Raw genomic sequence first — 25,064 nt, 5'->3', positions numbered from 1 at the left:
CATTGGTCTTTGTACCACAGTTAACTACTGCAGTTTCACCCCCCTCAAGCTCGTGCAGGGCCCATTCCCTGCACGGAATATGTATAACTTAACAGTATCTCTCAGCTGAACTGTTATGGAGTATCACTGAAGAGTATAGTAGGTCCTACACGATAGATTTACTGAACTAAGTGCTTTATAATCAATTACTTGATTCAAGAGGGAATGAGTATGTTCTGTGCAGCTGCTGCTTTTTCTAGGTTGAAGAGTAAAGTGTGTAGTTAAAATAACACATTATGTCATCTTTTATGCATTATTGCCCTGTGAGAGCAATTCCATAGGTGAAAGACAAACCAAATAGCTTTATGCAACAGCTTTCACAAATAGTCAGGCTCCTGTCCCTATCCTTAGGAGCATTTGTGAATGTTATAGCTTAATTGCCATGTTAAAACTATACCGAACAAGCTTCAGCTATGACCTGGGCTAACAAGGTGAGAGTTCACCTTCAGATTGCTGGTCCACAGTAGTCAACAGAAGGCTTTCCACTCCATGCAATGCGATTTGGATGACCAGAGAAACAGATCCCATATGAATCTGGAAAATGGCAGAAACCAGCTAAAAGCAAGTAACACAGACTTTTTCCTCCTCTTACATAATCAGAAATACTACACTGTGTGGCTAAGATTGCACGTCACTTACGGATGAAAAACTATGTGTTTTACCCTTTTGGCACTTAAAATGCACGTGTCTTTCCACCCCAGTTACAACCTCAGTCCCATCAAAAACAGAACATTCTCTTAGATCCTGTTGTTACACAAATCTCCTTCAGAGCCATCCCTCTTTTTGACTGCAGATGTACACAGGACTTGATCCCTCTCCTGAGGGCCCCTGTGAACAGGAAAACATGGCCAGGCAGCACGCTTGAGAAAACAGACCAACTCCCCTTGCCTTTTACCTTATTACAAGGGAGGTTTCAATAAACCAACTCAACAACTACCCTTCACTACTCAGCCTTGACTCTGCAACACACAGTGACATGTGTCCCACAGCCCAGAAATCTGGGAACTATCATTTAGTTTATTTATGAACTTCAGGGAAAAAGAAAAAAAGCTCCAGCAGCAGCAGCCAACTGTGACAGAGGGAACCCGAGCCTCCTTCCAGATGACCCAATCCTCCCACTCACTCTCATTTAAGCAGCAGCCTATCAATTACAGCATAAATTAACTGCCAGGGTGGGTTAGTAGGTTATTAAGCACTGAGAAGCAGTCCAGCCTATAAAGCTGAGAAAGACAGAAACAACAGAGGCAAAGTTGCACAGGGAACTTGGGCTGGGTTGGATCTTCAACGCCATCCCCAACTGAAGGGCCACCTTCCTGCCTGGAACCGGCCAGGAAGCTGAGCTCCACTGAGCTGTGCCATACAGAAGTCATCAGGGTGTGGTGAGGACATGGACGTGGTAAAGTCACCAGGGAAACTTTTGCATCAGCTTTCTTAAGTGAAAAATTACAAAATTTCTGCTGAACTCGTGCTTGAATTAGACTCACTCTTGAGTCTAATAAGAGAATGCTTTCAATATTCACTGTATTTATTGTACACAGAAATACAGTTCCTTTTTACATTTCAAGTTACATTCATAAATTTCTATCACATTGGCGGTTATAAACCTATTGTTTTCCTCATTAGAGGTTAAAAAGGATCCACGAAAGGACATTCTGCACACCAAACCAAATCCAAATATGAAGGTTGTAAGATTGTTTAACTGGTTTCATTAAGGCATCTCAATGTTGGAATGAATGCTTGCATTGCCTCAGCTTGGCCTATATCTTAGCTGCCATGTCTATGGCATGTGTCAGCATGGTTTAACTGAAACCATTTCCAAGTGACCTTCTGAGGATAACTATCTTTTAATACTATGCAAAATTCTGATGGATGAGGGCATATATGAAGAAACAAGATAGACAAAATCTCCCAATGAAAAGGTATCTTTCCTAAGTCTTACACTTCAAGTTGCAGTTTAAAGCAGTAACACAGATCAGCAACAGGTTCTCACCCTGTAAAAACATATGCAGGCTTGAAAATAATGCTTGAGTTAAGCCTCAGAAATACATGCTTGACAGGCAATGCTCTGTCAAAGGCTGTCTGACTTGGAAGATTTCAGACTTTTACCTTGGTTTGAAGTACTCAAAGTGTGGAAATTTGTCTGAAAGGCTCTGTTCAGATCAAACTGAACAAATTGGATGAATAACCATTCAAAATACGAAGGTAAAGAAAAACTTTGGCATTGTTTGGAAGACAGTAACCTAAAATCAGATTAGAAACTTCTGTTTGTGAATTCAGTTGCTGAAATTTCTGGGAAGCACAGAAGTTAAAGCCTAATGTGGAGAGGATTGATCATATACATAGAGCTCCAAAAACTTGGCAGAAAATACAAACGTGCATCTCCAGAAGAAGATGGGGCTAGAATTGGGAATTACGGCAGGTACTCAATGAAGGCAATGAAAAATCAGCAGAGCTTCCATCATTCACACTTTCCTGCTTAATGCCTGCCTGTGGTCTCTTAACGTGTTTAGAAAAAAAAAATCACGTAGAGTAAAAAAAAAAAAAAAAAAATCACGTAGAGTAAAAAATCACGATAAGTAGTTGCACCAACTGGAGAGCCAGCAAGAAACTTTCTAGTAAGCCAATAAATTGAGGAGGAGGAGTTTGAGAAAACTGTTCAGCTCGGAGCATCTAAGAGCTCTAAGTATATTCACATGGCTTCATGGTACTCCTTGTGCAATTTCACTTTTCTTCCATGACACAGTTCTGCAACGCGACATTAACCCTGAATGTGTCATAAAGTGTGTGTTCATATGTTTCCTCCCCACCCCCCAATAAAAACTGTGCCTACGATCTACTTGAGCAAGAGTGGCTAGTGTCCTGTATTTAGGAGTCAGGAACACAGCAGGGAGGAGAAAAACAGACCAACAGAGGAAGAAAGGATGAGATTTTTGTTCATCTTCTTCCTAACCACTGCAGAATGAGGCTAAAACAGAAACGAACGTAGAGCAAAGACACAAGGTTGTTTGCCCTAACAAAGAGCTGGGGTATCATGCAGATAGGAAAAACAGGGCTTCTGACCAATAAAGCAGAGAAAATGTGAAATGCCATTTGAGAAACACACAGGGCCCATTTCTGACAACCTCTGGAGGAGCCACGACTTCTCTTCCTCCATGAAACTGATGACGCGTCCAAGAACATCTTTACCTTTTTTGTCTCAATAGGAGCCATTTCAAGCTGCAGACATGAATGCGAAGTATGAAATTCTTTATCTGCATTTTCCACATTTAAAAGGCTTAAGGGGAATCTGAACCTTGACTGCTGCTGGACTGCTGCTGCCTCAGGCCTACATGTCTGTGGGAAAACTCAGAACAGAGGAAACCACACCATCCCCAAACAGATGCCTTTCCCCCTGCTTACTGAGCGTCCCAAAGGAAATTTACTTGACAACAATTCCTATGCATTTTTCAACTGTCCTAAGTCTATCCATCCCTCCTTGATCCTGGCCTGATAAAACATTCTCTCCCCTTCCTGCATGACCCCACCAACATCCTGATAATTCTTAGTTGAACCCAACAAACATAATCCTATAACTCAAAAAATCATGTGTGCATATTTGTGTGTTTGGATAACAACCTATTAGTCTGTATTTCAGAGTTTCCAGGAAACTTCCTGAGCTAAATATCCCCATCAATCTTCAACTCAATAAAGGACAGAATCCCACTGAAGTCCATTCAAAAACATCATTCATTCATTGACCCTGTAGGAAAAACCAGAAAACCTCCAACTTTGTCTTTATTAATATCTTATTTTAGAGGTCTTGAGTTGTTCAAATGAAATTCAAGGCATATGCAGTTGTTAAAAACTCGCAATAATTACACAGAAATTAAGAAAACAAATACAGCCTCTTGACAGCTGCAGCTGTCTCTGGGAACTGAGAGCTATTAGGCACTTGAAACAACATTAAGAAGTTACTCTCCTGAGAGGGGTGATATTTACACAACTTATTAGAGAGATCTGAGCACCAGCAAGCTTCCTTTGATGTCAATAGCAGCTGCCAGCACTGCACTTCTGAAAACAAATCACTGTGATGCTTCGACCTCTGGTGATCTTCTCAAGTGGCCCATTGGGTTAAAAATTGTCATTTCAGAAAGGGAGTTCCACAGCTGAGTGACTATTCAGATTTATAGTAGGAACTCTCACATTACAAGACTATTGGCCGTGAAAGAAAAATCCAAATTGATTTGTCAGGTATTACTGAGACTAAAATAAGACACACAATTCTACTATAGTACCGTAGCAGATTATTTGATAGTTGAGCAACAGAGGTACTTCTACTTTCACCACATAATTATGCATTTCATGATGTTGATCATAATGAGGGGTTACAAGAACTGTATTTTCCAAGAGGTTATTTCTTCAAGTAGTCCACACAAACTCAGTGCTGTCCCACCTCTCTCCTCCCTCCTCTTTGTTAAGTGGGAGGTTTCTGTGACTAAGGTCACACTAAGATTCATGAGATTGGGGTACAGTAAAGAGATTATGCACAAAGTCAGGAACCGTGTATCAGATCCAAAGGCAACACATTCATTTCAGTGGGTTTGAATCAGGCTTTTAGTTAACAACCATCAGAAAGTAGAAAGGCCAGGTAATGCTCTCCAAGTCCTGCCAAGCCCACACCAAGTACTACAATTGAATATACAATGAAGTTATCAGAGGAGTAAAACGCTACAACTTTACAGAGATATTTTCAGAAGACAGCTGCCACATTTACAAAGAAACTTTACACCATTATCACATTTGGAAAGCAGGAAAAGAAGATCTATTCAAATCAGATTTTTAGAAAAAAAATCAGAAATGTTGATTATGGAGTAAAAAGAGCAGTCTGAAATGAGCCAAAGGGCCAGAAGTGTATTTAAAGGCTACTCCTACAAATCCACCCAGCTGACTGGACCTTTCCAACACTGCATGTTCCCTCTAAGTCACTAGGTTTGTCCTCAGTCTTAAGAGATTGCCTGTACAGGTTTTCTGTGCAGGAACTTACTGCTATGTGAGACAGCAGATCTACAAAATCATAGCTGGTTAGAGTGCGACGGTTCACAAACAAGAACTAGCAGACTGTCAATCAAACTACCAGGAGCCAAGTCAAAAATCAACAGGAGAACACAACACGTGTGGAATTTGCCGCAGAAGACGACTGTGGGTCCTAAAAGCTGACCTAAGTTCAAAAGGAGACCGAACAACTTCATGGAAGAGAAATCCACCTAGCTGAGAAAAAAACACATACTGAAAATATTTCAAAGAGCAGAAAGTAGTTGGGGCAAGTCTCACCTAAGAATGCCCCATTTTTACCACTCTCTAGGTGTTCATATGTTGGCCACTAGATTGATCAGTGGATAGGTTGCAGACTACAGCCATGTTGGGTCTGACCCTGTATGGATAAAGACCATGTTGATCAGATATGGTTTTTATACTGACCCATACTCTATACTCATAATATGTGCTCTGTTCATCACAGCTGTTCTTGTCTGCGCATACAATTCTTTCCTATGCTTCCTTACAACCAATGAAGATTCGTATAAAACAAAAGACTGGTTTGGACATATACAAACACCCCAAATTACTCATAGAAGAAAAGGGCTGTGGCAAGGCTTCCCATGTCACCACACAAACATATGGTGACTTGAAATAAGAGAAAGGCCACATTTACATGTTGCTAAGTAATGGGTTATGCAAATATAATAAAGCCAAACTTCAATGCACATTTTCCTGGTGTTCCTGAGAACAGAGAGAGAGATAATCTTAAAAGGCAATGGTCATGGTTCATGCATTCCCTGGTGGGCTGGCTTCGGCAGCCCCACGATCAGGACAGCTGTTATTTTGCTCACAAGGAAAGCATGTACGTGTGCAATAGCTTTGCTATGAAAAACTGTTCAGAAAGTAACTAGTGAAAGGAACGATTCAATTTCTTTTCACAGCCCACATAGAGCAAGAAAGAGAAATCAACAGACCTCACTGCCATAGAATCAGCATATAAACAACTTGGAAGTAGTTTGCCTTGATTTTAATAGCAGGTATACTTCATACCACGTTTAATATAATCACCCAAAACTCTATCTATATGCAATAATATAGCCTCAGGACATCTAGAAGGGAAAAAAGGGGGGGTGTCAGACCAACTGGGGAATGCAAATTCTGCTCATGAAAGCGTGAAGGACGCTGAATATTAGAAGCCACAACACTCAAACCCTACCTTTACAAATCAGCTGCGTTTATGTGGATCTAAAAGGTCAATTAGATATTACAAAATAGGAATTGTAGCCTGAGTACTGCCACAAAAGGTTATGAGCTGAATGTTTAATCTTTAAGCTATATTCACTCCTTCTGCCTAGGCACTCAAACTGCTAAAAACTCCTATCTAAGGTGGCAATAAGACCACAGCTCCTGCAGCTCTGGCTGACGCAGCTACATGCCAGGAGGGGGCTCATAAGTTTATTCAGAATGCAAAGTGTAAAAGTAGAAACCTGTACTGTACCAGTATAAATCTGAACATAAAATCTGAATATTCTGCTTTGAAACTTAACAGTTGAAAATTAATCCTAGCATTAATTGATATATCAGCTGAAATGAATGTAGCAGGAATAAATATCCATTACAGTGAGAGCTCTAGGCATAAAACTATGGTATATGATAAAGAGCAGCTGAAGTGAAAGTGGGCAGCATTTTGTGTTAAATGAGTAGACCTGGACCCTGGGCTGCTGTACTAATGGCCATTACTAGGTATATTTCTTTTCAACTGAAACACCAGATTGTTTTTTAAATTAAAAAATAACTCAATCCTGAGTTCAGAGCTTTATGTTACATGCACAGAACTGCCAAATCCTCAGAAGCAGACAATCATTTCTACATCAGAACTCCACTAACTGTTAACCTTCCAGAGAGCGTGGCACCCTTGCTTGGACTTGGTCTTAAAAGTCCATGTTTGAAAAGGGTTGGAGGAGGGAGCGGGGCAGGGGGGAAATCAAATTGCCCCTCAACAGCCCCTTACCTCTTCACCCTCACAGAAGCTGCGCAAGGTCTGGGGCAGTTGCAGATGGAGCAGAGCTGTGCCACAGCAATCTGCAGCTGTTCAAGAGAAGCACAGCAGACACCATCAAACAAACACGGCACTGGTAATGCAGCAGAAAAGATGATTCCCAAGCAAGCTGGGACTGTTCTTTAAACAACCTGCCCTCCAGGTGGGGAAGATACATCAGATAAATCAGCGAACACCTGCCACTTAAGTGTGGGAGATCAGAAAGCCTGTTTTAGTTATCAGTGTTGTCTGTCTCTTTGGGAATCTGCCAGTTAATAAAACCAGGAGATGAATAGCAACCCAGGACACTATTGAAGTTAACTGAAAACGTACTGCTTTAGTAATGGCAACCTGAGAGTTGTATTGAAGGGATTCTTCCTTTTAATGTAATGCATCTCCTATCTCACTCATCCATCATTAATATGCCTTGTCTTGGATTTTACTAGTCACCAGCTCCTACACGTCCTGGATACAGACTGATTTTTCAGAAGCTACTTTCAAAGAGTACAGGAGGTAGGGTCAACAAAGTGGAAATATACTTAGAAAGGAAAGGATATGTGAAAAAAGAGTTGGAGGAAGAGTGGGAAGAGAGGATTCATGCTCTAGTCAAGGCTGAAGCCAATGGGCCACAGGTTGACTGGAAGATGTTTGTTGGGGTCAGACGAAGCAGCAGAACACCACCAGAGAAGGGACTGGCTAGGGACGTATGCTGGTGTCACAGAGCAGCAGGCCATATCAGACAGGTGTACGCATGGCTAGGCAAGGCAGGTGGGCTGGGAAGGAACAAAGAGAGGGCTTGGATCTGGGCTACTGCAAGAGCAGGGCAGGGGAAGGCAGCGGTGGAACCAAGGGGAGTCCAGGGTAAAGAACCTGACTGGACAGGGAACTGGGACAGGTCCTACTTCCCACCAGCCCTCACTGCAGGTGGGAATGCCCCAAGCATTCACCTTTGTCTCTCTCCCTAAAGAGGGTCATAGCAGTACTCTCTAAATAAGAATATAAACTCATGCCAAGTATTTGCCACATTCCTAACTATTTTATATTTCACATTTCTTATATGTTGCTCCTGTACACTTTCCCTTTCTGTTCTAATTCAGCTGCCTCTCTTCCTGTCTCCCCTCCTTCTCCCCTGCTCCAGTTTGATAAACTGTTAACACAAACAACCCCTCAAAACTCCATCAATCCTCTCCCCTCTCCCCCACCCCCCTTGTTAGTAGGATGAATGGAAAAACTAGGATTTTATGCCTTTAAACACATGCTGCTGAGCCACACACATGGAAGAGGATGGTTAGTTATTCTTTGGGAGCAAGGAGCAATTTCACTGTTTACTAAAAAAGTAGCTCATGCTACAAAACATACTACAAACTCAGTTCTTTGAAGCTACATTCCAAAGCTGCCTCCTCTCAACAAGTTCAACAACAATTTCACCTAACACAGAAAATTTCCAAGACAAGATGCAGAAGTTTTAGAAGAGCTATTATGAATCCAAAGCAGCAAGAGGATGAGAAATGATCTACTTAAGAATTAGCTGGAAATTGCCAATCAGTGAAACAAGACATCAAGTTTAACAGGTATTTATTGCCTACATAATGCTTTTCTACTGGTTTGCCAACAATGTCATCCACCACAGAAATTATAAATGCTGATCCTCCAGAAATACGTCCTAGCCACAATCCCATCCTGTACACACAGTATTGTATACCAAAAGAGAAAGCAAGTATTGCAAAATTTAGTCTAAGTGACCCAAGTGCCTAATACATAGATGACATTATACTGTCACTATTAGGAGGAAGAGTTTAACAATTGCAAAGTTTAGGATTCCCTCCTCTCTTCCCTTCATCTCAGCCATGTCCAGACCTCAGCTTGTTTACATGTTGCTGCTCTAATCTTCAAGGAAGATTTTAACACTAAACTCTTCGTCCCTCTATTCAGAAACCAAATTTTTTCTTGCAACAATTCAGGATACTGTCATAACCACTGAAGGTAGCACATCACACTATTACAGGGTTTCAGGAAGAAACAGGGTTTGCCAACAACTCTGTGTCAGACTGCTGATGCTCCCAGCCTGATGACCCTGTACTTTTATCCCGTATGTCAGAGGAATAACCTGCCCAAGTTGAGAAAGCACAACTGGATCCCTAGCAGGATCTCTCTGTCACCAGAAACCTAAGTGCACAACTCCTTTACGCATTTCTATAGTACCTAATGCATTGGAACTGTCTTGTTAACTGTATAAATATGCAAGTCTCTAACTCCTGTTATGCAATGAACATCTGTTTTCATTGAATTGTTAACAGTAAAACCTTGCTCTTCTTCCTGGCTGCTCACAATCAAGTCGACCACATCAGTGCTATAATTCTTATTTCCAACATGCGCTATCCGGCACTGGTTTGAATTTAATCTCATCTGCTATGATTCTTCAAATCTTTGCAGCTCTGTGAGGTCCTGCCAATGCACTGCAAACTCTTTTCTAGTTTTTGCTAGCATATAATTGCATGCCACTTGTAAATTCTGCCCCCTTGCTGTTGACCTCTTCTGTTTATCAATACACTAGCAGATGAAGAAGAGTTTATTGTTTTGACTTCTAGTCCTAATTTTGATGGCTTATGTAAAAGAAAAAAATACTTAGAATTTGGATTTCCTTCCCACTGCAATAGCAGAACACAAGATAAACAGGAAATCTGTGACATGTGGAAAGACAAACCAGACATGCAAAAGGCACTGCGTATAGGCAGGAAACCAGTAACTACTCAGAACTGTCTTCTCTGGTTCAAAAAAAAGAGCTGGCAACAGACTTTTACCTAAGAACATGCCAGATTAATCAAGAAAAAATAAATTTTTAGTGTTTTATTTTCAAGTAGCTTTATTACTGTTGTAGCTTTAGTTCTGGTCTTTGCTTATCTTTTACATTTAAGGATAGCTCAAATCCTGTCTTGTGTGTGTGTGACACTGACCTTATCAAACCTAAGCTAGGGATCTCAAGTAATTCCCGTAGATAACAGCCAATGCTTCATGAGCGTAACCTAGAAGAAAAATTGCATCAGTGTTTCCAGAGCAGGACTCTCCCATTACTTTGTCAAGGTGAACAGTCAGAATCCTGCAGTCTGTTTTTTCCTTATCACTCACCCAATAACCATTGTCTAAAATACATAATTTAGAAATGGTAGTTACCAAGCCTCCAGCATAAAACAGTAAGAAAAAAGGTCATTTGAGTTCTTCAGTTTTGTGATATTGGTGCATTATACACAGACCCCAAAGACAACTTGACAACAGTATCTTAGTTTGACAGGGTTACCCTCATTTCTCACATACTGTTACTAAATCCTAGGATGAGCAGTAGTAGCTGTTAAGGCCTGTTAAAACCCAAGAAACAAGTGTAAAGAAAAAGTACTTTAAAGCAGCAGAGACAGTCATCTTACAAAATCTTACATGAGACCTCTGAAATCTAAGTGCATTCTCTGACAGCCTGTAATGGAAGCGTACCCAGCTGTCACACAGCTCCAAGTAGCAGAACTACTGTTTCCATGATAGCACCACACAGAACTGGAAACACAAAAAGAAGCAAGTTTGTTTGTGTGAAAATAGAAAGTGCTATTTGTTCTGGCTGAGAATATATGCCACAGTGGTACTACTCATGTTTCTATTGCACTGCAGTTAAGAGCAGCCATTGCTCTTGAGGAATGGAGAAAGCAATCACATCAAAGCATGCCACAATGGCTTTTAGAAACAACCAGAAATACTAAGGGCAGCAAGCTAAAGTCAGCAGCATTGGATCCTCTGTATCACAAGGAAGAGATTGACTGCCTAGTGCAGCTCTGAGCATACTCCCTTCAGCCCTAGTACATCTGTGGAGAGGATGCACACTCCAGCCCTACTTGGCTGATGGCTCCCATTGAAAGCTGTACAGATGGGATATCTCATTAGCAGTTAGCATCTGTTTTAACCTGAAGACAATGGCATCATGTACATTATGAAGTCCACCTAGGACACAAACCATGTTTAAGAAGATAGCAAAGACGTCCAATCTTTTTCACCATCAGATTATCTTGGTTTGGCCTTTCATACTACATGCTCTCTCAAGTACTTATTGAAAAGCTTCAAAAAAAAAAAAAATACTGTTTCATCCTGTGCCAAGACTAAGTTCTGCAGGAGCCCTAACTACAGTTTTGCAACAGCTCAGCCAGAACAAATAGCATTTTCTATTTTCACACATTCAGACTTGCTTCTTTTTGTGTTTCCAGTTCTGTGTGGTGCTATCATGGAAACAGCAGTTCTGCTACTTGGAGCTGTGTGACAGCTGGGTACGCTTCCTGTACGCTTCCATTACAGGCTCCCTGGACTCCTCTCTGGAGTCCTTCAGTTTCAGGCTCCAATGGCCCCTCCTGTACCTGATGGTCACTATGAAACAAAAACTCAGCTGAAATTTGCAGCCTTCATTGTCAGCACCTCACAAAGTCAAAATAAAATAAAATATCATACCTAGGACTCCAGGCCTCAAGCCAAACAGGATATCTACCAGATAATGAGCACTTTCAAGAGAGCAGTCTAGCAATGACCACAACTAGGCATTTGCAAAAGAAATATGGAAAAAGTATCTGAAAATTTTAGGTATTATTATACCTCCTTTGTGACTTCCTAACCCAGGTGTACATCTTGCTTATAAGCCATAAAGGCAGGACTAACTGCTGTACTCGGGCAAAAAACCCCAAATCTTCGTATTCTATACACACCATGTCACACATGCTCTTCTATCACCCGTGATTGCCATTATGATTGTTTCTTCATGCTACATTTTAATTTTAAATACCTTTTCTTGCCTATCTGCTGGTAGAGTCCTCACAAAGGACAACCTAACCTTTTCTTCTTCCTTCTATAGAGACTTGCATCTACATTTTCTTTGTGGTGGTTTTGGTCACCTCTGATAAAAGTTACCCAGAACTGAAAATATGTACCCTGCTATACAGAGCTATATATAACTCTTAGGCCAGCTGCCAGTGCTTCCTCTAAATGTGATCCAAACAGGACGCATGTATAAACTGTAAGGGCATGGTAAGGAGTCAGGTGATGAGTTTGCAATGGGCAAATTACTGTGCTGGATATGAATTCGCAAGTCCAGACCTGTCAATGCATCTGTGCTTTTGCTACGCTGACTGAGGTATGCTGGAATCACCACAGAACTGGCTCCCAAGTTTGAAAAACAAAATAAAACCCAGCCTCAGCTTTTGACAGCAGTCTTTTACATAACTTCAGGTAATTCAAAACCAAGTAGCATTTCCATATCTGCTGCAATGTATATTTGCTGTACAGTTACAAGATTAAGGCCTTCATTTTAAGGGTGTTTACTCTCAAAGGTTTACAATCCTTCCAACCCACAGATCTCTGGTATACCACCTGTCCCTTAGAATGGACTTCCTTGTTACATGAGACAAACGTGATGTGACAAATCCTACAAGCAATAAGGCTTGTAATATAACACACACAAGCACACGTAACAATCATTTCAAGAGGTGCATTCTCTTTCTTTTTTCAAACCAAGACCCCATACAAACTTTTATTATAAAAGCCTTTCCTTGTGAAAATAGATCTTTACACACACTCAGACTTTCAAAAGCTTTCAACAAATACTCCTTATTAATACTGGAAAAAAGTTTTTAATAATGTATTTTTAAATCATCTGTATGCTTGTCCTATGGACAGACTACTTCAGAAGTCCATTTAATGTATCACACCACCATTAGCATATTACAGATTGGTAACAGACTACAGAAAGCAGATGTTTTTCTTTTACGATCTTTACAGGCACATCACAGCCAAAAGCTTTTCCAGTGAGTCACATTTTCACAAACGTCATATTCCTGTGTTGTGCTTGGAAATGAAGGCAAAACACTGATGACCCCTGGCAGACTTTTGCCTCTCACACCCACATCCCTTGAGCAGTCCAGGGAGATGAAGCTAGTCCAGGAGCTATATACAGAATGGAAAAGTTCCTCTTCAGAGGCAAACTGCCATTGTTTTGCATGACACAGCCATATGTCAGGCCTTGACTTCTGCTCACGACACAAGCTTTCATTTTCTTCAAGAGATGAAGATTCTCTTTTCCACCTCAACTTCCCACCTGTGAAGTGTCAAAATCACTCAAATTTGCAGGTCTGAAGGCAGAGGGATCCAGGATACTCTTTTTATAGACTGCTATGTAATTATTGATGCTACTGATCTGGTGACGATTAGCTTAATGGTAAATGGACAGGGTTTGGTTTGTTCTGAGCCCAGTGAGCCTCAGGACCCTTAGAAGTGCCCCTTTGCTTCCAGTGACATCCAGCAAGGCTATTACAAAGGAAAGCCAGAGTAAAACACCACCAAGCACTTGGGAGATAATTTGTCCCCAAGGAAGCTTTGAAGCCTTGAAAGTCACAGGAATCACATCCTGCCTCAAGTTAACTGCTCACGGGTTTTAATATTCATTACACTAATACCAGGAATCCCTCTCACCCATTACTGTCACATCAGTTTATGAATTCTGCAAGTGATAGATAAGTTGGATATTATCTGGGAAACAAATTTTGAACATTTTTCTCCTTAGCAAGAGAAGACAATCATGAATGATCCTTGCCTGGACATTTAACTAAGAAATAGTGAAACCTTAACAGGGTTAATTGAATCCTTTCATTAATTCAAAATGTAGTATATACAATTTTGAAGAATGATTTAATCATTATTTAACTAAGATTGCATAAGATACGCAACATTTTTGTTAAACATTTTCCAAAAACGGTAAGGTTTGGAGATTCACTATTATTTCCACTGCAAATTTAAGAAGATAATGAACTCAGTTCACAAAATTAATTTCAAGAGGATGCAACTGAGCTTTCAAAGTGTGGATGCAGGGCACTTACTTCCTTTTAACCAGTTGGAACAAGCCTCAATTTCAAACATACCAGCATCAAAATTCCTGTTGGCATCAAGAAAGCGTGAAAAAATCCTAGTAGAAACCTTAGGATCTGATAATGTAATTCCTCCTGAAGGGGGAGGAAAAATGATTCCTATACAATTTTTTCAAATGTTGTGTTAATATATATTCTGATGCTTTTATTACTGGAGCTGAATTGGAGATCATTTTAACATAGCTGCTAATATATATTAAAAAAACCCAAAAACAAACCCCATTGAAACCTCCCTTCTCCCCAGCCAAGATCCAACTCAGCTCTCTTTCCATTCCAGAAAACTTAAGAGTCAGTGCTTCCTAGTAAAGCTCCTGCCAGAAAAATGACCAAAATGAAATGCAGGAACATGCACTCCTCTGATGTACAGGATTGTTATTTACAGTATGTTTTGGAGTTTTGTCCAACATGGATTTAAATTACTTAAAACACTAGGGCTTCCATTATTTCCCTTGAGAAATTTCACACTTTCAGTTTTCACCATTATAGTTTTTTTTTCTGTGCCACATGAATATCTTTCTCTGCTTGCTCAATTTAATCTTCATTTTAACTCTTCATTGTTCAAGAGCTGTACCTGCTCTTTTTGAAGACCACGCTACATGCTTTCCCATCCATCTACATAATTTGTCATTGTTTTCCCCTTCCCATCAAATTAAGCTCTCTCTCCCCAGTCATCTTATTCATTTCATATGCCCCAGAAGATTATCTGAAAGGGCTACAATGATCTCCTGTTACCCTGTGTTACAGCTCTTCTGCCTACACCCTCAGTCATGTTTAAGAATTTGCTTCTTCAGCCTTTCTTGTTTCCAGTTTGTGTTTTGGTATTCTGTTTGTTAAAGAATACTGTTGGCTTTGATGTGATTACAACTCACTAGAAGCACTACTGCCTTTTCTTTACTAGTTTGGCTGTGATATTTTTAGCCCTACATAAGTTTTCCAATAAGCTGAAATAAGAAGTCTGTTTCCCCTTGAATGTAAGGGCAGAAAGCTGTTCTACGGCAAGTGCGAAGCACTCTCAGAATATGCCCATTCAGTTACTGAAGAGGAAAAACAATAGCGAGGTTGTACTGGTCACACCAAAGACTTTACTTAGTCTCCAGGAGTGTTAATATGCAGATACTTAAAGATGACTGAGGCAAATCTATTTGAAAGCCTCTCCAGTAAGACATTTGGGAGCTTAGAGTGCGAGTGCAGGGTTTTACTGGGTTGGATGGGGATTCTGTGTGTTCAATAGCACTCACTGGATTCCTTTGTGATGAACTTTTACTGAAGGAGAGGTAGGACTGGAAGTGTAATCTCTCTCTATCCAAAAGGAGAAGGAAAGTAGGCCTGAATACTTCTATTAGGCTGAGTGGTTTCTGTCCTTTTTCCATCTCATGCCTATGGACTGTCACCTCAATAAAAAAAGGCTGATGATTTCTGCCACATTTTCTATATGTACAGGGTCCTTTCCATGTACTTCCCAGACCTGAAAGCATTGATATAGCCCACATTGCTGTCTCATTGTAGCTAGTCTGCTCCTCCACACTAAATAGTCTGAACTCACAGCTAGCTCCAAGACTTAAGTCCTGATATATTACAAGTATCACTGGGAGGGTATGTCAGAGTAAAGATTTACTTTCTCCTATTACTATTTTACACGGAAGATTTTGTAGTTTTTGCTGTATTAACTATTTCCTTTAGCATCCAGTATCTAAAATAGGTACTTTGTATTACTCTGTAGATCTAAATCAGTCAACACAGTCTTCCCAGCTTCCAATCAGTTGTAAGCCCAGCTACGCTTTTAGGGCAGGTTCCTTTCAGGCCTTCTGTATACAGAAGGCAGTACACAAGCCAAGTTACCAGGAAAGCTACAGTACCTTATTCAAAAAAAGGACAGGGATAACATTGGTCCTTCACTTGGGATATACAAATATCCTGTCAAGAGGCACACCTTTTCAATCCAATTATAAAATACACAGAAGTTATGCTGACTTACAAAAACAAAGTTAAGTGCTGTAGATGACATTGTATATAGATACAAGGAACAGCATTAATGGGTGGAGGGGGAGAGGAAACTGTTTTAACTTATGTTCTTCTGGTGTACCACGCCTCCACCATTTGAAAGCCCACTTGGTCTGACTTATCTTGCCTTTGGCACTTAGAAAGCATAGTGCATTCCCATCAAGAAAAATGGAATACACGTATTCTTATTAATGTCTGCAGTTTCCAGGCCAGCTTGACACAATTTCTCAGCCAAAGGGCAGCCTTGCAGTCCAATACTCAAATTCAATATCTGAGCTTGGAAGGCGAGTACAACCTACTTCTTTCCTGTTCCCAAATCAGGATCAGTGACACACTTGACACCGCACTTCTGGCACTCAAAAAGCATGGGCAAACTTCTTCCTCTCTCCCTTTCTTCCTTGCATAGGGGAATATAAGAACTAGTTCAGGCTTCAGAACGTGTCAGTAACCCCAGGAGAGAAGAAGAATCCAGACAGAACCTGTAAATTGTTGCTATGCTCTAGGCCTCGTTGTTACTGTGAGGTAGGTATAGGTCTGATGACATGTGGTACAATCAGAGGCGCGTATTTCAAACTTTAGAGCGATGCCACACAGTGAAGAACCTAAAAAGCATTCAGGTAGATGGATGCTTAATCTCCTGGGGTTTCCAAGCAGAGACAACAGCAAAATCAGGACCTCCAATTCACAATTTATTTATAAAAATCAGATTATGTCTACAATGAGCATATGTCAAGGCAAGCCATAAATCAGGATCTCGGAAGGAAAGCAGGGATGCCAAGACGAGATGGCTTAAAAATGGATAATTTTCCAACTCAAATGCACTAAAATACCCTTGCCAAAGGCATTAAAGAAACACAGCAGTCTTAACTCACCACTGTTGTACCTCACTTTTACAGCAGTATAATATCCTCTGGCAATGAGCTAGACGGCTGTAAAGCTACCAGTCCGAGCCAGACATCAGCAGAATGCGAACAAAACAAATAACTGTTGTAGTATCATATGCCGCTACTTTCCTCTCCAAAATGGTTATTCCTTTTTATAAAGTCACTTTCATACCACACATTTACTTTTTGGTATACATCAATGAAGTCATTTTTGCCCTATTCTTGAATACACAATAAATAAGACTAATTGTTCACTGGAATTATTTGACCAACTTTGGTCCAAAACACTTCTTTGGGCAAGTCAAGTCTAACATTTCCTTTGCTCTTCTGCATAATGAAGTTTTCAACTACATTGCCAGTGTTTTCAGACACCTTGAAATACAGATTTGCATTTGGAGACAGATGTGCTAGTTTGGGAAAAAGAGCAGTAACTGTTACTCATCAGCTACAAAGACAAGAAAAAGGATGCTCGGATACACAAGAATACAGAGCTGCAACTCTTTTCCTTTCCTTAGTTTCCTGATACATCTGGAAAAGGCGGAACAGCACATCTTTTCTCATTCTGAATCTGAATTCGGAACTAAATGCCCTTAAATAAACAGCTTAAGTAGGAGGAATCCGAGGCACAGGATTTTAAGTGAAAGGGCTGAAGGCAGGCAGCATTTCTGCCCTCAGACACATGTTGCTATCTGTGAGGACAGACACTGGCCACGGGGAACCTGCGACTGTCCCAGAGCACCCCGGAAAGCGAGCTGGAAAGCAACAGCAGTTGGAAGTTTCCATGTGACAGGCTGTAAAGCTCAACCAAGATACTTCTGTTGTCAAGCTGCAAGCTGATAGTTAAGTAACTGCTTTGAAGAACTATACTGTTTCTGTAGGAGAAAACACTCATTTAATGAACTGCTAAGATGCTCTTCATTTGTTGCTCTGATACCATCAGTACAACAAATTAGGAAAAAAGTATGGGGTTTGTGATTTGCCATTTTAAATTGGTCTTTTTACGATTTTCCCAGAGAGCCCATCAGCAGAAATACATGTAAAAGATGACAAGCAAATACCAGATTGCTGAATTCAGTTACCCATTTCCTCAAGGAGACAATGGTGTTAATGTTAATCTTAATCAACATTAATCTTCAAAGTGTTATCATCTTGTGTATAGCCCTCACCCAGAACTGGGTTACAAGACCAGTTAATAAGAAACCAGAATGATGAAACTAGTGAGTGGGGTTTTCATTGGAGGAGATCAAGATGTATGTGTTTTAATTTAAGAGTACTATGGTGATGGATGGTTTGGTTTGTTGTGGATTCTATGTTGCTCGCTTCTGTAATTTTAAACAATGAAGACTTGTTGCTTAGAAGTTAGGTAACTAACAGGGGTGTGTTTTAGAAGTAGTGATAATTAATTTAGGTATGGAAACTATAAACAGACGTGGTCCAAGCATGGCTCAGGGACAAATCGCGACCCTATAAGGTAAAGAGGAAGTAAGTTCATGAAGAGTTCACTACCCTGCCGACCACCAGAGACCACCCGAGACCCCCAAGAAGACCCTAAAGGCTTTAGTGCGCATGTGTTTAAGATGATGCAATATTATAATTAGTTCTCGGAAATGTAATGAATATGTAACAAGGAAATTTAAAATATGTATGAGAAGCATAGATATAAACAGAAAGGTGACTAGACCAGGTGTGCTTGATTTGTGGCAAGTCCACCGAGCAACCAGGCCTGAATAAAACAATACCCCTCCTGAGTGTGTGGAATTGGTTACTTGCACGCCGGGCACGAATCCGCTTTTCGGACAACAGTTTTTGGCGACCCAGATGGGACTGCTGTGAAGCCTTGCCCGGATCGACTCGCCAGCTCTCGGTGGGGAGACCCTGCTCTCCGGACTCCAGCGCGCACCAACCTTTTGATCGGGGACTCCGTGAGTATCCTCCCCAACCAGAGCAGGTGAGCGACTCAATGGTGCAACGCTAAGGTAAATGAGATATTGTTCTGGTGTATAAAACTGTGAAGGAATTGTGGCCACAGGTAAAGAGGTATATTCATATGCATTTAACAGTGACGACTGGAGTATATGAAGTTGTAGGCGCCATGGGTAAACCGGTGTATTCATATGCGTTTGACAGTGACGACTGGAGTATATGAAGTTGTGGTAAAGAACGTTCTTTTTTGGTAAAGATATGGGAGCTCAACCATCAAAAGTAACACCTTGTTTCCCCTTAGGATGCATCATTAAACATTAGGGAAAATTTGGGGGTAATCCTTTGAGAAAGGATAAGTTAATTGAATATTGTACTAAATGGTGGCCAATGTATAAATTAAAAGATGAGGAAAAATGGCCAGAATTGGGAACCTTGCAATATAATACTATTTTACAATTAATGTTATGAGGTACCTTATGTAATTTGTTTTTTTTTCTTTGAGAAATGATCATGAAATTTGGAAAAAATGTAAACTTTTAGATTTAGATTTTAATGTGATGATAATGATGATGGAAAATAAGGAACCAAAAGTGCATTGTTGTTCTGCTTGTAGCATAGGAAAATGATGTTTAAAACTAGGAGAAGAAGAGGAAGATACACAAATGTTAGTACCACCAAATGAAAATGAAACTTCTGAAACCGAAGCAAGAAGAAGCAATACTTTTAGTCCGATAGCTGGCAGGACTAGAACCCAGCAAGGGTCTGTATTGTTAGCACCCCTTCGCCAGGCAGCGGGCCCAAGGGAGGAGCCAGTATTTGTGAAAGTACCATTTACAACTTCTGATTTAATGAATTGGAAAGAGTTAGCAGGATCATATAGAAAGAATTCTGAAAAGGAGTATAGACCTTTTCAAACAGTTATTGAAAATCATAATCCAAATTGGCAAGATATTAAAATTCTTACTCCTGAAGAGGGTAATATTAGAAAAAGCAAATATAGAAAATGAGAGAATAAATGCAAAAGAAGATCCTGCTCATTTTATGCTAACTCAAGACCCAAATTGTAATCCTAATAGTAATGATGGGAAATTGATGATTAAACAGTATCAACAATTAATTTTGTATGGAGTAAAGAATGGAATACCCTGCCCAAAGAATTTGGCGAAATTGACTCAAATAATTCAAAGAAAAGCAGAGGACCCATCCACCTTTTATGAATGATTATGTGAGGCAGCTAGGAAATGGACAGACTTAGATCCTGAGAGTGATAAAAATAGAGCAATATTTACTACTTTGTTTGTAAGGCAAGCTGCTCCAGATATTCAAAAGAAATTGCAGAAATTGGATGAAATTACAGGAATTACTATATTATAATAATAGGGAAGAGGAGGAAAAGAAAAATCAGGAAAAAGAAAAAATAAAAGACAGGAAACAAAAAGCTGCTATTCTAGCAGCTGCTTTTGTAAATGCTCAAGGATCAGCTGGAGGAAGAGGTAGAAGATATTTGAAAGGAAAAGGTAGAAGAGGTAGAGATATGTTTAAACAATATACCCCATTAGGATTTAATCAATGTGCTGTATGTAAGAAACAAGGACACTGGAAAAGTGAGTGTCCAGAGAACAAAGGAGCAGTCGTGACTCAGTCACAGCAGATACCACCTGAAGCTGATTTACTTATGATGGGAGGAGATTCTGAATAATGGGAACCGGGGGTAGAAAATGATATTTTCCCAGCTGAGCCCCTGGTTCCAGTAAAACTGGGAGATGAAGTAGTCGATTTTTTAGTAGATACTAGAGCAAAATATTCTGTTATAAATACATGTAAAGGACCAATGAGTAAATTTAATGTATCTATTGTTGGGGTCATGGGAAAGAAGGAGATAAGGCCTTTTTTGAAACCTTTAAAATGTAAAATTGGAGGAAAAACACTGATGCATGAATTTTTATATATACCGGAATGCACCACGCCTCTCTTAGGATGGGATTTATTGAATAAATTGGGAGCACAAATCAACTTTAAAAAAGGAAGAATCCAAGTTCATTTTCCTGAAGCTAATGCCTGGCAAGCCCAAGTTTATTTATTACAGACAAACACAGATGAATCTGAAGAAATTCCAGAAGAGATTAAAGATGCAGTTTACCCTTTTGTTTGGGCAACAGAGAAACCAGGAAGAGCGAAAAATGTGGAACCGCTAAAAGTTGAATTGAAAACAGGAGTTCGACCGGTAAGAAAGAAACAATATCCTATTAGTATAGAAGCCAGAAAAGGTTTGGAACCAATAATAAATAATTTTCTTAAATACAGACTCTTAAGAGAATGTCAATCTGATTATAATACTCCTGTCCTTCCAGTGAAAAAGCCACATAACCAAGGATATAGGCTGGTTCAAGATCTAAGAGCAATAAACCAGTTAGTGGTGGACATTCATCCAGTAGTCCCTAATCCATATACGCTGCTAACCACTATCAATGAATCAAATGCATATTTCTCTGTTATAGATTTGAAAGATGCTTTCTTTTGTATACCTTTAGAAGAAAACAGTCAAAAGATTTATGCTTTTGAATGGGAAGATCCGTCAACTGGGAGGAGGACTCAGCTCTGCTCGACCGTGCTGCCACAAGGGTTTAAAAATAGCCCAACCATCTTTGGAGCAGCCCTGAATAAGGAATTGGAACAGTGGTCCGGTAAGGAAGATCAAATCACCCTCCTTCAGAATGTTGATGACATCCTATGGGGAGCAGATACTACTGAGATCTGCAAAGAAAAGACTGTTAGCCTCCTAAACTTTTTGGGAATGGCTGGCTACAGGGTGTCAGAGAAGAAAGCACAAATTGCAAAACAAACTGTAATTTATTTGGGGTTTGAGATTTCCCAAGGACAGCGAAGATTGGGAAATGGTAGAAAAGAAGCCATTTGCAGGATGGCACCCCCTCAATCCAAAAGAAAGTTGAGAGGATTTCTGGGAATGGCTGGATGGTGTCGCCTTTGGATTCCAAATTATGGTTTGATGGCAAAACCATTGTATGAGGCAACCAAAGGCCCTGAAGAAAATCCTGCCTCTTTAATGCCAAGTGAAAAAGAAAGTGATCTTAACCATGATTGTTTACAAGTCATTGAACAGGTATACGCCAGCAAGCCAGATCTGAAAGATGTCCCTCTCCAAACTCCGGATGAAGAATTATTTACTGATGGAAGCAGCTTTGTTGTAAAAGGAGAAAGGAGGGCTGGCTATGCCGTGGTAACTTTAACTGAAAATCGAGAAGTAAAAGCATTACCTCCAAATACATCCGCCCAGAAAGCAGAAATTATAGCCCTCACAAAAGCCTTAAATTTGGCTAAAGGTAAAAGAGTCAACATCTATACAGATTCTAAATATGCTTTTGGAGTTGTGCATGCTCATGGAGCAATATGGAAGGAGCGAAGACTTTTATCTGCTAGCGGTACCCCTATAAAATATGGAACAGAGATTTTGAATTTGTTGGAAGCAGTACAGAAGCCTAAAGAAGTTGCGGTGATTCATTGTAAAGCTCATCAAAAAGAGGACTCAAAAGTAATACAAAGAAATCGAAAAGCAGATGAGGCTGCTAAATGTGTAGCATTAAATACTATGATTTATGTTTTAATTCCATCAAAAGAATTTCAGGTGGAATCCCCAAATTATAATAAGAAAGAAAATAAATTAGTTATATTATTACATTGTAAGAAAAATGATCAAGGATGGTGGATAACTTCACATGGACAATGTATAGTAACCCCTGAAATTATGAAGAAATTAATGGTCAAAACCCATGCTGAAACACATATGGGAACAAAGGCAATGGTGGAATCAGTAAGACGATATGCGATAGGAACCAAAATGTTATTGATTTCTAAAAGTGTGAGTAATAAATGTGAGATTTGTCTTAGGAACAATCCGAAAATACAAATCCAACCCCCTCCTGGAGAGGTAAAGAAAAGCATAACTCCCGGTGAATATTGGCAAAGAGATTTTTCAGAGTTACCACGATGTAACCAATACCGACATCTATTGGTATTGGTAGATACCTTCTCTGGATGGCCGGAAGCTTTCCCGTGTCGAACCAACAAGGCAAAAGAGGTTGTGAAACATTTGTTGAAAGAAATAATTTCAAGGTTTGGAGTCCCTTTAGGAATGTCCTCTGATAGAGGCCCACATTTTGTAGCAGAGATTATTAAAAATGTAAAGAACCAAATATTAAAAAAACAAATTCCTAAAATATATCCAGAAGCTCAGTGGAAATAGATTAAAGCTTTACCATTTGCCTTGTTAAGAATTAGGGTGACCCCGAGAGTTAGAGAAAAAGGAAGTTTATTTGAAATTTTGTATGGTAAACGTTATGATCCTTAATCTAACAGGAAGATCTAAACAAATGCATGTAATAGGAAAAAATGTTACACCAGAATAAAAAAATATATATATCCTAAACTATGGACATCTATACCTAAGGGACCATTGAAATTAACTTTAAGGCGTACTTGATGAGTTATCAGAGATGTTGTTAAATTATTTGTGATATTTAAAATATTTATTGTTAGGGGAAAAAAAAAAAACAACCAAATTAATTAAAAAGTTGTAGTTTTAGGAATAGAAAATATAAAGCCTGTTGATATTAATTATGACGATCAGTAAAGCTGAATCCTAATTTCTATTGCCAAAATAAGATAGAAATTCCAAATTTAAATTGGCACAGACAATTGTTCTTATTTGCAATACTGATCGTCATCTTAATTATAATTATTTGTTGTATGATTTAATGTATGTCTTTTTGTAAACCAAATGTTTACAAGTAAATGATGTGAGACTCATGATGCTTAACATCGTAAGTCTCAAAAGGGGGAATTGTTAATGTTAATCTTAATCAACATTAATCTTCAAAGTGTTATCATCTTGTGTATAGCCCTCACCCAGAACTGGGTTACAAGACCAGTTAATAAGAAACCAGAATGATGAAACTAGTGAGTGGGGTTTTCATTGGAGGAGATCAAGATGTATGTGTTTTAATTTAAGAGTACTATGGTGATGGATGGTTTGGTTTGTTGTGGATTCTATGTTGCTCGCTTCTGTAATTTTAAACAATGAAGACTTGTTGCTTAGAAGTTAGGTAACTAACAGGGGTGTGTTTTAGAAGTAGTGATAATTAATTTAGGTATGGAAACTATAAACAGACGTGGTCCAAGCATGGCTCAGGGACAAATCGCGACCCTATAAGGTAAAGAGGAAGTAAGTTCATGAAGAGTTCACTACCCTGCCGACCACCAGAGACCACCCGAGACCCCCAAGAAGACCCTAAAGGCTTTAGTGCGCATGTGTTTAAGATGATGCAATATTATAATTAGTTCTCGGAAATGTAATGAATATGTAACAAGGAAATTTAAAATATGTATGAGAAGCATAGATATAAACAGAAAGGTGACTAGACCAGGTGTGCTTGATTTGTGGCAAGTCCACCGAGCAACCAGGCCTGAATAAAACAATATCTCTCCTGAGCGTGTGAAATTGGTTACTTGCACGCTGGGCACGAATCCGCTTTTCGGACAACAATGGGGGCTGCTTTTGCTGCCCTTAGCACATAGCACAGCAGTTTATTCACCCTGAGCTTGGTGGGGCTCCTGAGGAACCCACTAGTCTCAATGCAGACTGTCCAGGATAATCGGGACATTCAGTTCCTCAGTATTGAAATAGTGCTGTCTACAGACACACAACCACCCAATACAGCCAAACATTTAGTTAGGTCCTAACAGTGCATTCAGTTGTCTACTATTGGGCAACTCCTGGTAGCAAAGTTGGCAACATCATTTCCAGAGATGTAGCAATCCACACAGTATTTCCAGCTGAGAACTTGATCATCCACACAGTATCACTTCATATGTTTATAAACAGGTTCAATGCTAGAGCACTGACTTTTCCCCACCTTGGAGGAGAAGTCTATGCTGTGTTCCCTGTATAGAGAGCATTAAGAATTCAAGAAATACACTCGTCAGAAGTTTCCAAAGCTAGCCTAGGTTGACACACAAGAAAGATCAAACCATCTCCTGTCTCCAGGCTTTCAGTGCTGCTTATACTTCAATTTCTGTACCACTATTACATCAACAGCCTTTTTAGGATTGACCATTTCATCTCCCCACCCATCATAAAGCCTCTGGTCCAGGAAGGTCAGTAAGCTCTGGCTTAGTCTAGTCTTCACATGCATAGTTCCACTGAGA

Source organism: Calonectris borealis, chromosome 4 (genome assembly GCF_964195595.1).
Source record: "Calonectris borealis chromosome 4, bCalBor7.hap1.2, whole genome shotgun sequence".
Taxonomy (NCBI): domain Eukaryota; kingdom Metazoa; phylum Chordata; class Aves; order Procellariiformes; family Procellariidae; genus Calonectris; species Calonectris borealis.
Note: the sequence above shows the minus strand (reverse complement) of the source record.